General features: G+C 36.6%; 1 long non-coding RNA gene across 1 annotated transcript; it reads left to right on the top strand.

Moving 5' to 3' along the window:
* The first annotated feature begins 59 nt into the window (after nucleotides 1-59).
* On the top strand, nucleotides 60-16625 carry LOC105075079 (uncharacterized). The gene is made up of 3 exons (XR_835844.3): nucleotides 60-349; nucleotides 13418-13468; nucleotides 15093-16625. It is a non-coding gene; the product is annotated as an uncharacterized LOC105075079 (long non-coding RNA).
* Nucleotides 16626-19242: the final 2617 nt, after the last annotated feature.

Here is a 19242-nt window from a genome sequence, read left to right as displayed (position 1 = left end):
GCCGGGGAGAGCGCGGCCGCGCGATGGTCGCGGTCTTAATATGGCTGCTGTTTGTTTGGACCCGACTGGGTGTGTTCCAGGCGCGCTCCAGACTCGGTTGCAAGGTGGCTCTTGCAGCCCCCTTTTGCATAGGAGGAAACGGAAATTCGGAGAAGTAGAGCAGCTGGCCCAAGGTCACGCAGAGCTGGGACTGAATCCAGGAATCAGACTGTCAAGATTCCAAGGCTGCTTTTTCCATCACACCAATACAGCCTCTAATTCAAGAAGGCCTGAAATGGTTAAAAACAAAAACAAGTATTGCTGCCGTGTGAATCCAAGCCCCAGTGCCCCGTTTGAGCCAAATTTAAAGGTACTGAAATTTGATGTATTTTTACCACTTAACAATCCTGTGAAAACTGGGTTTTAAACCTGTCGAGTTTAAAACCTCATGAAGAACTATTTGGCTACCAAGTTAAATAAGGTCATCAGTGTGCATTTCTATATCCACATTGAGGCTCTTAAGTTCAGACTGATGGAACTGCTCCGAAGAAGTGGATTTGGGTGGTAAATAACCTTAACTACATTAACGACTTTTTAAATTAAAAAAAACAAACAAACAAAAAAAAACCTCTCATTAGTAGAATTTGTGCTATGTTGATGAATACAGTTCTTTGTTTTATAGTACGTAAAAACCTTACCAGAAATAAGCCAAGGGTGTTTCTTTCCGCCTCCCATTTATTTTAAGACTAAAAAGAGCTATGGCAGATACTACCTACTATATATATAAAGAGATGAACAAGATCTTACTATATAGCACAGGGAACTGTATTCGCTATCTCATAATAGCCTATAAGAAAAAAATATGAAAAAGAATATATATATGTATTCATGTATAACTGAATCACTATGCTGTACACTAGAAATTAACACAACATTGTAAACTGACTATACTTCAGTTTTTTTAAGGGGCTGTGATTTAGATTTTCACAATCTTTATGGAACACCTGCTAATTTGGTAAATGTTGCACTAGGCTTGTGTATCATCTGAATAGACTGCAAGTAACTTCAGCAGTCCTTGAGATGATAGCCTTCCAGATTAACAACACAAGAGCTGAAATGTGTAAGGTCAAAGGCAGGAGAATATAAGAAGTTATAAACCACTTTGTAGAATATTTGTAAAAAACTACTTGAGTCCGAAAACTCTTCATCAACTCTACAGAACTTAAAACTGTCATTAAGTTCAGCTATATATATAAATGGACAGTATCTGAGGGATCCAACCTGGTGAAAGAGGACAGTAATTCCACTTAGCTTGGCCTTTGAAAGACTGAGATAAGTATTATATTCATGGCTTCAAATTCCAAACCAAACGAAAAATCCGACTTTCTGTAAAGAATCAAGATCTGGATCTATCTCAACTGTGTACCCAACTTTCCCAGAGCTTTATGAAATTCAGTAAAATATCATGGTTGCAGATATTACTAATTAGGCTGTTTAACAAATGTGTTAGGAGAACGCAACCTGCCAGACTGTCCGTGGCACGCAAATGAAGTAGTTACCCTTCGTACACTTGGGAGGGGTATAGTCCACTGCAGGAGGCAGGCAGGTAAACAAATAATGACTGCCAAGAGTTCAGAGTAAACGCCCTAAAAGAGGGGAGGATAGGATGGGACAGAAACAAAGGAAAAGGAATTGCTAGCTCTGCCCTTTGCATTAATCAAGATTCCAAGCAAATTAATTTAGAAATTCTAAAAAGTGCTTAGGATTCATGATTTGCAGATACTAACTACTATGTATAAAATAGATAAACAGCAAGGTCCTACTGTAGAGCACAGGGAAATACATTCAATACCTTATAATAGCCTATAATGAAAAAGAATATGAAAAGGAATGTATGTATGTATAACTGAATCACTGTGCTGTACACCAGCAATTAACACAACATTGTAAACCGTAAATTGGAAGTACAGTATACTTCAAAAAAAATTGCTTAAGAAAATAAGCTATGAAAATGTTTTGATATACATAAATCATAAAAAGTAAAATATAATTTCAATACAAGTAAAATCAAATACTCCTTCAGCCTCCCTTTGCTATAGTAATGATAAATGATTTTTAACTATTCCCAAGTTGACTAGAGAACACGCGTTCTAAAAACTCTTGATTCTTCTCAATTTAGTTACTTGTAGGTCTTACAAGAAGTCTATCTCAAAAATTGCTGTCTGGGACTATGGCGTGCAAACAAGTGTATTTACATCTCGATATGCACTTTGCATATATTTTCATTGTTATCTACTTAATAACTGTCCATATCAAAACCTTTATTAGCTTTCATTTTGTTCCAATTAAGTATAGAAAATGAATAGCACAGGGAACCATATTCAAAATCTTGTAATAACCTTCAATTAAAAAATACGAAAACGAATATATGTATGTATATGCATGACTGGGACATTGTGCTGTACACCAGAAACTGACACATTGTAACTGACTATATACTTCAGTTAAAAATAAAAATAAAAAAACACATGCAAAATGACAAAAAATATAGAAAATAACAAATTGAACATGTGTATCTTGACAATACTTAATCAAAGGTGACCCTCTCAAAGTTTTCATGAATAGAACAAATGTAAAATACTGTTTCATGATTAGAACAAATATAAAATATTGTTTCAAGTATTTCCAAAGATCCATGATTTCAGAATTTTCAGTTATTCTGGTTTAATACTATGTCAACAAATTCGATGTTGGTGAGGTTTCCCCAAACCATCTGCTAACCATGCTATAGTCAATGAATGACATGAGCTCCAAGGAGAGCCTGGAACTCTACCAGCATCGCAGCTGTAGTTACTTTTTCAAAAGTCAAAGAGAAGATGCACAGTGTGTTGCAGGAATTTATCCTATGAACACTGATATGATACTCTTAATGTGCCAATCTTATTAACTCATTTAATCCTCATAACACCATGAGGTGGGCACTTTATTGTGCCCACTTACGGAAGATGAAATAAGAGGAAGGCAATGCGTGTCCTTCCCAATTTTTAAGATTATAAGATTAGTAGCACTAGGGGTGTTACCTAATACTCTGCGGAGAACAAAGGCTTGTGTCTCCAAAAGCCAGGAATTAGCGCAACTTTTTTCCTGCCCACAACCTAATCAAGAACTGAACTGAAGGATGAATTAAAGTAAAAATGCTACCATCACCATATCACACCAGCTTGGACCAAAGCTAACTGCCCGCCTATTTGGCTTCCCTTACTTCTGGCAATGTTTACTGAAACTACAAAAAGCAGTAAGCACTGGGACCTGACAAAAGACTTACAAAGAGAGGCAAAGCTGAGATTAAATGCAAAGGACAGAGTTAAATGAGGAAGTGAATTTAGAAATGACTGTGTTGACTCTTGAGGAAAGCCCAGTGAACAGGCTTTACCTTCAAGGGACCTAGCACTCGTTCTCCTTTAAAAATATGTTAAAAATGCACAAAAGAGTCTCTGCTCAGGAAGTCAAACATCTGATTGTTAACTAATGACCTCTTGTGGCCCCATCTGTGACAATCTTGTTTTAATACATTACAGAGAACAGAAAAAAAAAATCACAAGTATAACATAGGCATCCCACCAAGATAAACAGGAAGACGATCTTTGAGTTCTGGGAAAAGCAGCTAAAAATCTGAGGCATTTTCTAACTATAGTATCGGGACATGCACAAGTAGGTGTCTTTGGAAAACAGCACCTGCTCGTCTCTGTACTGGGGGTTCTGCCAGATCCCACATGAGCTGTGAGCTTCCCCACGGCCATGGAACCAGCTTTACTGTCTCTCAGGTTGTTTCCTCGTGCAAATAAATGATTTAAATAGACTTTCTATATATTCAGGAAAATGTCTCTATCACCCAACTTCATCAGCTTATGATTTAAAACTTACCTACTATAATCCAGTTAAAAATCAATCATCTCATTTCAAGAAATACAAAACTTTACAACCATTTGTCAATAATAATAATAAATTATTATTATTTGTCATTTGGTGATTTTTTTGTATTACAAACATGGGTTAGTATATACATTATGTGTTAATGTAATTACACAAAAAGCTGGGACTTTTTTCTTTGGTTGGTTTTTTTTGACAACAAACATAACCTTAACATTGAACCAACTTTTAATGTAGTCCCAATCAGTAACTTAATGCCAATCCAGACTGGAGGCAGCTAAATTATTTCTGTAATTTTTGTGTGTGTGAAAAAATGTAAACATGCACAAAAATAGAGTTAACAGCATAATCAGCCTCAACCCTGATTAGTTCAATAATTAGCAACTTCAACAATTATCAACATTTTTATACCCTTGTCTCTCCCATTTTGCCTTTTTTAATTTACTTTTTGTAGAGTTATACTTGACATATACCACTGTGTTAGTTTTAGATGTACAACATAATGATTTGATATATATATTGTATAGTTTGTGAAATGATTATCACAGTTTCATCACTTCACGTAGTTACCAAATTTTTTTTCCTGTGATGAGAACTTTTAAGATCTACTCTCTTAGCAACTTTCAGATCTACAACACAGTATTGTTAACCACAGTCACCATCCTGCACATTAGAGCTCCAAGATTTATGTCTAACTGAAAGTTGTACCTTTGAACCCCCTTCACCCATTTCCCTCACCCTCAACCCCCACCTCTGGCAACCACTAATTTATTCTTGGTCTCTATGAGTTCAGTTTTTTTATTTTTGTTTTTTTAGAAACCACACATAAGTGAGATCATATGGTATTTGTCTTTGTCTGACTTATTTCACTCAGCATAGTGCCTTTGAGGTCCATCCCCACTGTCACAAAAGGAAAGATAGCCTTTATTTTTATGGATGAATAATATTCATATATAAATATATTCGTAAATCATATATCTGATATGCTATATTTGCAAATCATGTCTGATATATTTTCAAATCATGTATCTGATATACTACAGTTCAGCATAATCAACCAAATATTTGCAAATATTTTCTCTCCTCCTGTAGAATGCCTATTCATGTATAAATACATTTGAAAGTCATATATCTGATATATTTGCAAATCATATCTGATATACTATATTTGCAGATCATTTATCTGATATACTATAGCTTATCAGCATAATCAACCAAATATTTGCAAATATTTTCTCATGCTGTAGAATGCCTATTCATGTATTACTATTCATGTATAAATATATTTGCAAATCATATATATAATGTAAAATATATGCAAATCGTATATCAGATATACGATTTGCAAATATTGTCTCTCATTCTGTAGAATGCTGTTTCATTTTGCTGAAGGTTTCTTTTTGCTGTACAGAGCTTTTTGGTTTGATGTGGTCCCACTTGTTATTTTGCTTTTGTTGCCTTTGCTTTTGCTGTCACATCCAAAAAATACTGCCAAGATGCACGTCTGAGAGCTTTTCCCCTGTATCTTCTTCCAGGAGCTTTATGATTTCCGATCTTCCGTCCATTTGAGCTGATTTGGGGGCATTGGTGTAGGATAGGGGTCCAGTTTCATTCCTTTGCATGTGACTGTTTAGTTTTCCCATATTCTTGGCCCCTTTGTCATAAATTAATTGACCATATACGTGTGGATTTATTTCTGGGCTGTCTTTCTGTTCCCTTGATCTGTGTATCTGTTTCTATGCCAGTACTGTACTTTTGTGTGTTTTTTTCTTCATCTTTTATATACATTTTCCCTGGTCTCATCTCTTTGTCAGGAGACATTCTTATTTAAATGTTCAACCCACATCAAATGGGAAGGCCAATTCCTTCTCCAAGGACCTGCAGATCTTCAGTTTTGCATTCATAGTTTTCATTCTCGTGACCACCCCTGACCCTGAATTTCTGCTCCTGTAAAACAAAGATCTCCTTCTTTTCCCTGTTCCCTTCCTTCTGCTCCAAAAAGAACCCAGGTTCCAAACTCAGCTCTTTTTAAACCTCTTTTCCTTCTGGCCCCTCCCAGGGGTCTCTTCACAGGGCTCTGGCTACTCCGTTTTGGGGGCAGGGGTCCTTGACACTAAACCACTGCAGGAAACTGAATTTGTCCTACTGTGTAGCTTGCCCCCTGCGCTCTGGGCTGGCCTTCAGATATCCAACTGCTCACTCATATTATCTCCAAGGTCTTATACTCAGAGACTTTCTCTTGAGTAGCCCAGAACTGGCCAAATTTGAAATTTCAGCCTCTCCTAGTGACTAGTACCTGGATACGGAGGGAAGTGATGTGTGAGTTCTGTTGCTACTGATACAGTTTACTTGCACATCCTTTCCTCAACTTAGGAAGGCAAAACTAGTCATAGTCTAAATTCTAAATGAGAATGGTTTTCCTTTATTACATTCCTGCTTATTAATAGTCATTATTTTATTTTATTAAGTTTTTTTCTCATCCACCACAGCCTTTCTGGTTTTTTAACTGCTCTCTGTTGTAGCATACCATTTTCCCACCACAACTGACTCATCTCTTCTCTTCTCTGCCAATTTAACTTTTACCCATTCTACAAAGATCATCTGAAATCCCATTACTCTCACAAAATGTGTGTATACAAAAGCATGCATAAATAAACACCCAGCTAATTTTTTCTTTCATTTTTTTCCTTTTTCAGTTTTATTAGGTAGAATTATTACAATTCAACTGCACATACACATTATATTGCATGTAAATACATATATACAGTATCTTGCACATTTTTTTGTTTACATAGATACACTGATGATTGTTTCTAAGAACAGATAAGAGCTTTAGCTTTTTAAACTTACATAGTTATAACACCCAGCTAGTTTTAATGTAGTTTTTTACAGTTCACAAAAGACTTGCACATACAAATTCTCATTTGATGCTCTTACGTTCTTAACAGACTATGGATGCATGTTATTCAGACTTCCATTTTACATATAAGAAAATTCAGTCTTTGTGCGGCCAAGCAACTAGCCCAAGGACATACAGTTAAATTGATACAGTTTTGCATTTCAGGGAAAACCTTTTTTTTTCTTTTACCTTTTGATCCCTTTCACTTAAGGTCCGATTGGTTATGGGGTTTTGTTATTGTTGTTTTACTATATCTTTGTAATATAGTTTGAAATCAGGAAGTGTGATGTCTCCAGCTTTTTTGTTCTTTCTCAGGATTGCTTTGGCTATTCACGGTATTTTGTGGTTCGATACAAGTTTTAGATTTTTTTTCTATTTCTGTGAAAAATTCCATTGGAATTTAGCTAGAAATTACACGGAATCTGTAGATTGAGTTAGGTAGTATGGACATTGTGACAATATTAATTCTTCCATTCCATGAACACAGAATATCTTTCTATTTATTTGTATCTTTTCCAACTACTTCCATCAGTGTCAAATAGTTATCAGTACACAGGTGTTTCACCTCCTTGGTTATATTTATACCTAGGCACTTTATTCTCTGTGATGAAATTATAAATGGGATTGTTAATTTCTCTTTCTGATAGTTTGTTATTAGTGTATAGAAGCACAACTGATATGTATATTAATTTTGTATCCTGCAACTTTCCTGAATTTATTTATTAGTTCTGACAGTTTCTTGGTAGGGTCTTCTCTATATCTAATATCATGTCACTTGCAAATAGAGAAAACTTCTTTTGTGATTTGGATTCTTTTTATTTCATTTTCTTGCCTAATTGCTGAGGCCAGGACTTCCAGCAGTATGCTGAATGGAAGCGGTGAGAGTGGGCAGTCTTGTCTTGTTCCTGATCTTAAAGGAAATGCTTTCAGCGTTTCCCCATTGAGTATGAATGTTAGCTGTTGGGCTTGTCATATAAGCCCTTATTGTGCTGAGGTAGGTTACCCTTCCTCCCACTTTGTTGAGGGTTTTTATCATAAATGGATGCTGAACTTAGTCAAATGCTCTTTCTATATCTATTGATATGGTCCTATGATTTTTATCCTTCATTTTGTTAATGTGTATCATGTTGATTGATTTGTTGGTAGTGAACCATCCTTGCATACCTGGATTAAATTCTACTTGATCATAGTGTGTTCATCCTTTTAATGTATTGTTGAACTTCATTTGCTAATATTTTGATGAGGATTCTGCATCTACATTCATCAGGAATATTGGCCTGTAATTTTCTTTTTTCTGTGAAATGTTTGTCTGGTTTTGGTTTGGCCTCATCAAATGAGCTTGGAAGTGTTCTTTCCTCTTTGATTTTTTGAAGAGTTTGAGAAGGATAGATATTAAATCTTATTTAAATGTTTGGTGGAATGCACCAGGGAAGTTCTCCAGTCCTAGTCTTTTGCTTGCTGGAAGGTTTTGGTTACTGATTCAATCTCCTTACTAGCAGTAGGTCTGTTCAGATACTCTATTTCTTCACGATCCAGTCTTGCTTGGTTGTATGTTTCTAGGAATTTATCCATTTCTTCTTCTTGTCCAATTTGTTGGCATTTAATTCATGGTAGTTTCTAATTTTGTTTTCTTTTTTTGGCTGAAATATTATAAGGCATATCCAAACTTTGATATACATGTTTGATAAGGATTTTAAATAAAACCGTATCCACCATGCCATTATCTCACCACCAAAATTAAGAAAACCTCTTCATGCTATCATCTATCGTCCAGCAAGTGTTAATTTTTTCTGATTATCTCACTGATTCTTTTCACAGTTGCTTCATTCTATTTAAGATCTAAACCAGGTTCATGTATTGCACTTGAGTGTCATGTTTTTAAGTCCCTTTTACTTGATTTTACTAGTTCCCTGTCCCCCCTTTTTTCATATCATAATTTGCTGGAGAAACTATATCATTCGTACTGTAGAATGTTCCCGGGATTTAGCTGATTGCTTCCTCATGATATTCCTCCTTTTCTAGAATTCTGGATCCAGAATTTTTATTCGATTCAGGCTCTGTGTTTTAGCCAAGAATACTTCATAGTGCTTGTTGTGTAATACCTGTTTCATAACATCTTCAGGCACATAATGTGTGGCAGTTTCATTATTCGTGATGAAATATTGTTCACGAGTTCAAATGATTTCAGCTTGATCCTTGCCTTAGAACTTTTTAATCAGCCTTTCACCTGTTTTAGCAATAACAACCATGGCTAGCTGCAACGTTTCATCAGAGATTGAACAAAAAATAATTTCTAATTCTAGCATTCCTTCTGAACTTATTAGCTGAAGTTCTACTGTGGAGAACTTTTTTCATCAACTGTTTTTTTACCCTGAAATACAATTTTCATATATTCGAATTGTTTTAATTATTCTTTTTGATGATTAAATTGTTGCACTTCTGTCCAATGAGAAATTATTCAAGTTGGTTCCTGTGTGTTTTAGATTTGTTCACATTAACTGTGGATAATTTTCTTGCTTTCTGGCCCAAGATGGCCCAGACTCATCTTGTACATTTCCTGCCCCTGACCCAGTATTAGTCATTTTTTTCAAAGATCCCTGGTTCCTTTTACTACAAAATGGTAGTTAGAAGCCACCATCAGGGATTCCCATTGTCACTGGGTTGTGATTACTTCTAGGTCTTTCCAATGAACAGAGCTAGGAAATAGGTCATTTTTTCAAATTGAATCCATAGTATTATTCCAGTTCAAATATAAGATTACAGGGTTTTAGTTTAATTTCTCTGATTTTATATTTGTGTCTTTTTTTCTCTTACACTAAAATTTTTTTTCCTAATGACATTTACATAGCTACTTATCTGCTTTATCCTACTTTAAGGATTTATTGCATTCTTTTTGTCTGTATAACATATCCGATTAGGGAAAGACAGTAAAAATACTGTGTTTGAAAGTCATCTGACAACAAGTTTATACTTGTAGCACAGGGAACTGTATTCAGTATCTTGTAGCAACTTACAGTGAAAAAGAATATGAAAACAAATATGTGTCTGTTCCTGTATGACTGAAGCATTGTGCTGTACACCAGAAACTGACACAACATTGTAACCTGACTATATACGTCAATAAAAATATATTTAAAGAAATAAAGTCATTTGATCTAGTTCTTTTCTCCATGTGGCTGTGCCATCAACTTGAGATATAGTTAGTTTAGTTTCAAGTACATTTCCAGTTTCTAGGGGATTGATTTTTTTTTCCTTTTCGGGATAATTGCACTTTAATTATGTAGTATATAGCACGGAGCTAGGCACTGTTCTAAATTCTTTGTGTGTATCATGTGATTTAACCCTCATAACAAACCTTTGCTGTGGGTATTTACATTGAGGGAGAATGAGGTGCTAAGAAGTTTCATAGTTCCTGAGATCACAAGCTGAGGGAGATGGATTTAACCTGAAGGATCTGATTTATATTCCCATGGCAAAATATGATAAATTCCATAAGAGATAAAAGCAAACTAATTTGGGGGATTCAAGTTACTGAATTTGGGGCATTCAGTAACAGGGACCAGAAAGAGGGACTTATGAAAGAAGGGGACTTTAGAAATGTTCACATAAATTTCCTCAAATGCCCTATTTTCATTTCATTCCATTCAAGGATATGCAGTGAGCAAAAAATTGGAGACAACCTACACCGACATACAGGGGAATGATATGCAACTATTTACAATTACTTTGGCATTTATTACTTTTGGTCCACAACTAATGTGTTTTATTTTCCAAATGCTTTTCCTTTTACGTTTATTTGTTTGTTTATTGAGTTATAGTCAGTTTACAATGTTGTATCAATTTCCAGCATAGAGCACAATTTTTCAGTTACACATGAACATACATACATTCATTGTCACCTTCTTTTTCACTGTGAGCTACCACAAGATCTTGTATATATTTCCCTGTGCTATACAGTATAATCTTGTTTATCTATTCTGCATATGCCTGTCAGTATCTACAAATTTTGAACTCCCAGTCTGTCTCTTCCCACCCCCCTCCCCACTGGCAACCACAAGTTTGTATTCTGTCTGTGAGTCTGTTTCTGTTTTGTATTTATGTTCATTTGTCTCTTTCTTTCTTTCTTTCTTTCTTCCTTCCTTTCTACCTACCTTCCTTCCTTCCTTTCTTTCTTTCCTCCTTTTCAGACTCTACATATGCGCAATCTCATATGGTATTTTTCTTTCTCTTTCTGGCTTACTTCACTTAGAATGACATTCTCCAGGGACATCCATGTTGCTGCAAAAGGCGTTATGTTGTCCAAATGCTTTTAAAAGTTTCTCTTGTTCACTAGTTTTCAGCAACTTGATGATATCATGACTTGGTGTTGTTTTCTTTGTTTTAATTCTGAGCAAGGTCCTCATCATGCATATACATACATATATTCATTTTCTTTTTCTTCATTAAAGTTTATTACAAGATACTGAATATAGTTCCCTGTGCTATACAGAAGAAACTTGTTTTTTTAAATCTATTTTTATATATAATGGCTAACATTTGCAAATCTCAAACTCCCAAATTTATCCCCTCTCACCCTCTTTCCCCCAGTAACCATTAGATTGTTTACTATGTCTGCAAGTCTGTATCTGTTTTGTAGACAAGTTCATAGTGGCCTTTTTTTTTCTTTCTTTTTTTAGATTCCACATATGAGTGATATCATCTGACATTTTTCTTTCTCTTTCTGGCTGACTTCGTAACTATTGTTTCTTCAAACATTTTTCTGCCCCCATTTTTCTGAGATTCAATTTACATATATATTAGATGACTTATTATGTCTTTTCCTTCCTCTATACTTTCATTTGAAAGCATTTCTATTGCTATATCTTCGGGTACATACTTTTTTTTTTCAATCTGGTTTTTTTTTTTTTTTTTTTTCTTCATTTCAGTTACATCATCTTTTTCAGGTCTGGAATTTCCAACTGGCCTTCTCTTTCTATATCTTCCATTTCTCCCTTCAGTTATTGTCTATATTTTTGTTTACATCCTTGAGCATTTTTATAAATGGTGTTTTAAAGGATTTGTCTGCTAATTCCATGCAATTTCTGGATCTGTTGCACTTGGGCTAATTTTTCTTTGTTTATGGATTACATTTCCCTGCTTCTTTGCACATTTGCTAATTATTAATTGGATTTTAAACATTGTGACTATTTTGTTGTCGGGCCCTAGATTTCATTGTCTTTCCTTAAGGAGGGTTAGATTTATTCTGGTATGAATTATATACCCTTTTGAAGCTTTTTTAAAGCGTTGCATGTTGCTCTTGAGAAGTCTGATGCCAGCCTTTCTTACCTTTATAAATAATGTTATCTTTATGCCTGAGGTCTCTGAGGCTTTTTCCTTTCTCTTTTAAGTCTAGTGGTTTTTCTAACGTACATGTCAGGGTTCTTCATTACAGGTCATTTTTCCCATGTATGTGGTGGCTTCTTTCAATATTTATTTTTAAGTTTTCTCACTTCTGGGAGCTTTTTAAAAATTTTAAACACTCATTTTATTCCATTGTTTCATTTCTCTTCTTCAGAGATTCCAGTTACGTGTATGTTGATTCTGTGTGTGTCTGTTTTCCGTCCCTTTCACACTCTTGTTAATCCCCTTTTAAATATCTTTATCTCAGCTTCATTCTCGCGTTGTTTTACTCACTTTCTTCATTGTCCCTTATTAGGTTTTTATTTGAATTCCTTCTTCCTTAGGCACCTGGTCGTCCTTCATCTTTTTTAGACATATGCTTTTTAATTCAAGTTTTTTCCTGAGTTTGGTCAATTCTTATTGCATTTCTTTCCTTTTTTTTTTTTTTCCAGTCCATATTTCTTGTGAGTGTTTGAATTTATGATTCTGAGTGGTTTGATTATCTTTACATGATGGTTTAAGAATGTATAATTCAGTGTAGAGTTTTATGCTATAGCGCACCGCTTTGGGGTTGGTTTTGTTGGGAGCGTTTTTTAAGTAAATGAGCTTATGGTGGTGTTGAAGGGTGGAAGGGTTGGTGTGTCCTATTTTTCAGGATCTTTTTTTTTTTTGGATCCTTAATTTAACTTTCTTCTTTCCACTCACTGCAGTTTCTCCAAGCCCCCCCCCCCCCTCTATTCCTCTGATGCCCTCACAAAAGAAATGCTGTATTTGAGGCAGCTGTTTCCAGTCCCAGTCACCTTCAGGCATCTTGCATGTATCCAGTATTGTGAACAACACCTCCCAGAGCTGAGGTTTTGTTTTATTTTGGTTTGGTTTGGTTTGGTTTTGGACCTCCTGCATGCTGATCACCTCCCAGAGCCGAAGTCTTTTGTTGTTATTTGTTTGTTTTTAATAGAGGGACTGGGGACTGAACCCAGGACCTCGTGCATGCTAAGCGTGCGCTCTACCACTGAGCTCTACCCTTCCCTGCTAGAGCTGAGTTTTAACACGCAACGTTGGACATTTCCTTCCTGGGGTGATTTTGGTCAACGCTTTGTTTAAGTCCTTTGCTCCCCTCTCTTCTTTTGAAGGGACTTGTTTAAGTCACAGTTCCCCTACTCTAAGCATCCACAGGCTTGTAAGAGCGGGATTTCTGTTGGAATTTGATGTTTATTTCTCTACTTACAGGTAATCTGAAGTTCGAGTTGTTCCCTGTCTCCTACAAATGCCAAAGGCTGGGTAATATATGGTTTTATTTACATTCTTTGTTGATTTTATGGATTTGGGGAGGCTGTGCAGACAAATTCTGATTCAAGCATCTGACGTTATGTTCGAGAGCTGGAATCTCTATTTGGAATTGCCTCTCTAGGACCACAGTAGGGTGATTTGTGAGCATATAGGCCAGAGGAGCTTCAGAGCAGGAATCAACATTTTAGTCTGTACCAGGGGCCAGCAAACGTTTTCTGTAAAGGCCCAGCTATTAAATATTTTAGGCTTTTGGAGGCCATACTGTCTCTGTGGACCAGCAACTCTACTGTGGTAGCATAAAATCGCAAAAGACAAGTAACCACATGAGTGTGACTGTGTTCTTATAAACTCTAGAACAAAAACAGACATTGGGTCGGATCTGACCCTCAGGCCATTGTTTGCCAACTTCTGGCACCTATTAACCCATAGGAAATGGCTTCAAAGCAGATAAAACAAATTCCAAATGTTTTGATAGGTGGTTCAATAGAAAACTCAGAGATTTTGTTAGTAAAATAGTAATTTAATGTCTCTCGAGTTTCTCATTAAATACAAAAATATTAGCTTGTATACTCTATTAAATAAGCAGAAGGATAGAACTCTATCTTAAAACTTTACAGTGTATCAAGTATGACCATAGAAGATGTTTAATGATGGGGAAATGTTCACAATATGTTGTTATGTAATAACACATTTCAGCATTCAGTTAATACTTGCTGAATGAGTAATTCTTGATTACAAAACAATATTACAGTGTGATGTTGAAGAGGCCGAAATGTTTACCAAAATGTTAACAGTGACTGCTTTTAAATGGTATGGCCATGCACAATTTTTGTTTCCTTCTTTAATCTTTCTTTATTCTGCAATGATTCAATAATAAATGTGTACAACATTCATTAAATATATTTGCTTTGATCTAAAAGAAGCAAGCAATAATGTAGTTATTTTTTTTTGTAACAGAGTAACAGTATTGCAATAATAAAAGAATTAAAAGACTTAAAAGGAAAAGTTATGTTGGTTGTTGGCCACAGAAGAAATTTGACAAAATTACTGGATGCAGTCTGGTCCAGTGGAGGGATGGATTTTGGAGGAAATAACTGAGTTCAAATTCAAACTCCTTTAGTATTAACGTGATTCTTGAAAATGAGACACCTTCTTGGGTAAAGAGGAAATAATATTATCTCCCTCAATCTTGTGGTAAGAATTAAAAGAGATAATTTACACAACTAATTCAAAGTGCTCTGTAAAGCAGACTTACAACTCCATTAGCGTTCCAAACTAATTCCTTAGGAACACCTTCAAAATTTGTTTTGAGCTGAATTTTTGACCCATTTTGTCTTCTCTTCTATAATCACATGAAGTCTTTCTCTACATCTTTTTATTCCGTGAATGCTTATCATTATAAGGGTCATACCTTCAAAGAACACCAAGTGAAATCCTGCACCCTTCTGGAAACTGCTACCATGCACTTGCTACATCACCATTACCATTTTATGTGTATGTAATAAAAGGGTGTAGTGTTTTGCATTTGAATTTTTTCACACAAATGACCTTGTACTCATGTATCGATCTGCAAATTGCTTTTTCACTAGGCCCTTCCTCTTCTCTCTTGCTGCAGAATCATTGGGACCTTGCAAAGTGTCCATCACAGCTTCTCTTCTCTTGGTCAAATTCTGCTTATGCATGATAATCCCAGAAACAATAAGAAGGCATCTTCTGCGCACAGTGGTCTCTAAAAATATTTCTCAGCACTTGACTCCTGATTGAGTCAATGTAAAGGAAGCTTTTATGACAGCAATGCCAATGTTCGAGTAAATGCTGTTAGTGTTATATCTTAGGAATTACCGCAGTGATGTAGGAAGGATTAAGAAAATGATGAACAGCATTGGATGCTTTCTTCTTCATGTTTCCAACCAAGATCCTTCTTTTGCAGTAGCTGGAGCTCTGGATCATTCCTTGGATATTTTTGCAGATGTAGAGTCTGAAAAGACTCAATGAAAATTTAAGTGTTTTAATTTACTGAACAAATTCCAACCAGACTTCAAAATGAAGGTGCAAAAAGGGGGCAAATTAATACAAATCACTTAAATGTAATAAACAATGTGAAGATGATGAGAAATTCATTGCTATAGAGAAGACTTACTTCTTGAATAGAATGTTTAAAATGTAATTTCATTTTTAAAAAATTGTTTAAACCATTTTATTTTATTTATTTGTGGGAGTGGGGTCCTTGTTTTTTTTTGGTTTTTTTTTTTTTTTTTTTTTGGCATGGAGGGGCTGGGGATCGAACACAGGGCCTCATGCATGCTAAGCACGTGCTCTAGCACTGAGCAATACGCACACCCTCTCCTCAGAAAATCAATTCTTTACAAGTTGGGTTTGAAAGTTATTTTCAAAAGAATCAAAATACTTCAAAACTCTTCAAGAATGTTTATGTCATTGAGACCCATATGACATTTCCCCTGCTCTCTGATGAGTCAGTTTTGCGAACACTTTAAATGTTCCACAGTGAAATGGAAATGTGACTTCCTCAAGTGGATCTTAACCCGTGAGTAACCCTGTAACAATGAAATGACTGCGTTTTAGAAATATTTTATAACAGTTATCCATATGAAATTTAGAGGATCTCTAAAGATAATGTCGTTTTATATCAAGTGAATTTAAACCAAAACACTAAGACCAACTTCATCAAACAAAATTGCTTTCTGGCCTGCTGAGCGTTCTAACTGTGTTTAACTTATATGAACAAGCAAATTAAATAGTTTAAGAAATAATATTAATATCCTAAGGCTATCATTTTGATAAATCTCTAGTTGGAACTTAAAGCAATTAATTATAATTTAACTTTACTCCTTAAGTGTAATTAGATCTGGAATCAGTGTAATCAGTGTAATGTATAATCATTGTTTTAATAAATATATTTACAAATATCGTATAGTGATTTTTATAATTCCACTCGTGTGCCTACTTGCTAATGGATATAGGGTTTGAATATACAGGAAATTTTTTTAAGTTATTTTTCTTTTATTTGTTCAACAGACATTTTTTAAGTGCCTGGGTTGTGTGAGATGCTGTTCTGGTCATTAGGGATACAATAATGAATAAAACAGAAAGGTAATCCTTATTTGTATGTAGCACACAGTGAGAAAGACAATCAAAAGGGTAAATATAAGGGGGGAGGGTATAGCTCAGTGGTAGAGTGCATGAGGTCCTGGTTCAATCCCCAGTACCTCCATTAAAGTAAAGAAAGAAATAATCCTAATTACTCCCCAACCAAAGGTAAATATAATTACAGGATGTTAGAAACTGATCATGCTAAACGAAAAAAATAAAGCAATGGAGAGGGTTAATGTTTGGGAAAATTGAATTGTTGCCTAGTGTGGCTGGGGAAGCCCTGGGAAGGTGACTTCTGAACCGAGGGGGAAGGCAGTGGGGAGCTCATCACACAGACATGTGGGGAGAAACACCTCAGGTAGAGGAAGGAGCAGGTACCAAGTCCTGGTCTTTGGTAGCGTCATGCCTGTGCTGGGTAGAGAAAACAGGGGTTAGACCAGCAGGAGATCAGAGCACAGACATCACTGTCGGGCAGCCAGATCGCATAGGGCGTGGTGGCTGTTATGAAGAACTTCGGCTTTTACTCTGAACGCAGTGAAAAACCGTATCATTGGAGGGTTTTCAGTAGGGGAGTGGCAAGGTCTGACTTAAATTTGTTTTTTTAATGGAGGTACTGGGGATTGAACCCAGGACCTCATGCATGCTAAGCATGCACTCTACCCCTGAGCTATACCCTCCCCCTGACTTACATTTTTAACAGAAAAAGACTATAGGGAGCAAGGGAAGACATGGGGAAACATCTAGGAGGCTATTGTAATCATCTGGGCGAGAGACAGTGGTGGCCTGGACCGTGGTGGTGGTCATGGGATTGATAAGTGGCTCAATTATTCTGTCAGGTGGATTTGGCATGGCTTACTAACAGATCAGCTATGAGAGAGAGAGGTGAGTCCAAGTCAAATGACACCAGCATTTTAATGTTTGTTTTTGTACCTGAATAGAATGGAGTTACCATTAGCCGAAGCAGGAGGATTTGCTGGAGATGCGGTTTGGGGAGGGTGGCTATCAGGAGATCAGTTTCAGGCCTGTAAAATTTGAGCGGTATATTACTGCTGTAAATGGTGGTGTCAGGCAGGCAGCTGGATATCCAGATCTGGAATTGGAGGAGAGGTCCAGGCTGGAGAGAGAAATTCGGGGGGTCCCCTGCATATAGATGATATTTAAAGCCATGAGAGTCAAAAAAGGATTACCAAGTGGATTAGAAAGAAAGAGAAGAGAACCAAAGACTGTGGTAGGGGAACTCTCACATTTACAGGCTAGAGAGATGAGGAGGACTATGAAAGAAAGACTGAGGAAGAGTTGGCAGGAAAATGCGGGAAGGACCGGAAGAAAGCAGTGTCCTACAAGCTGAGTGAAACAAGCGATGATGCAAGGAGGAGGAAGTGGCCGACCATCACAGATGCGGCTGACAGGGAGAGTAAGGCAAGGGCTGGGACTGACCGGTGGATTAGCAAAAATGCAGATGACCAGTGACCCGAGGAGACCAGTTTAGGAGTGGGCTGGGTGCATCTCTGATTGTAGTAGATTTGACAGAGAATTGTAGACAATGAATATAGAATTTTTACTCTAAAGATGACAAAGTCGTCTATAAATTAAGGCAGTAATTGAAGGGGGTGGTGGAGGCGATCAAGGGATTTTTTTTTGGAAGATGGGAGCAAAAACATGTTTGCTAATAGGAATGATCTAGGGAATCCTTGTAAAAAGAATGTCAAACATTGACTCATGAATTTCTTTGCAATGCTGGGATGACAGTCGGGGCAGTGGGAGAGAGTGGGGAAGGGGGGGAATTAAAGTGCAAGTCATCTCCTGAGGGCAGCCGCAGTGTATGCGACAAAGGAGCTGTGGTTGTGGTTGTGGTCGGTGATTAAGATTTCCCTCACAATTAGCCATGGTCCGTTTGTTAAAGAGCCTTGACACTCTGTGTGATGCTTCATCTTCAGCTGTCACTTCTATAGCATTCACTTCATCTGCATTGGAGGTCATTGCTATACACTGCTATAGTGCACGCGATAGACGGATTAGACAGACAGGTGTGGATATAGCGCGGGCGTGTATATATATAAATACACAGCTATATGTATTGTACATATAGTAACATACAATATTATACAGCTGTCTACACACACAACACACACCACGTATATGTAACTATATATAGTACATTATTATAAAACTGTCTACACACATATCATGTATATATATTCCACAGTGACCTTCAGTTACAGTGTGTGTATACATACATATACATGGGACTCCCATACCATTTCTGTATACACAGGCATACAAAATTGATGCTATACGTTGCTCTAGTGAGTGCTGTATATCGGACATTGTTCGATGTATGATATAAATAGTTGAAAACCCCAAATTCCAGTTCTAATAGTCCTTGAGCTTATCACACCCCAGGAAACATACAGGTTGCTTACTAAAGCAACAGATGGGAAATATACAACCTGTGGGGCAGGAAGAGAAAAGGGAGTCAAAGAATCAGGCAAGGGCCAGAGCATGTGTGGCCAAAGAGTGGTCACGGTACAGGTAAGCAGGGCTGAAAGGAGCTGTGCACACGGTGCTAGGAGCTGGAAGAGGCAGCCAATCCACTTTGCAATGGCCGGGGAAGGTTTTTCTGGAAGCGTGATATGGTACTTCCCACCCTCCCC

This window comes from Camelus bactrianus, chromosome 11 (assembly GCF_048773025.1).
Source record: "Camelus bactrianus isolate YW-2024 breed Bactrian camel chromosome 11, ASM4877302v1, whole genome shotgun sequence".
Classification (NCBI taxonomy): Eukaryota; Metazoa; Chordata; class Mammalia; order Artiodactyla; family Camelidae; genus Camelus; species Camelus bactrianus.
The sequence above is the reverse complement of the archived record's forward strand: the minus strand, read 5'-3'. Positions and strand labels throughout refer to the sequence as shown.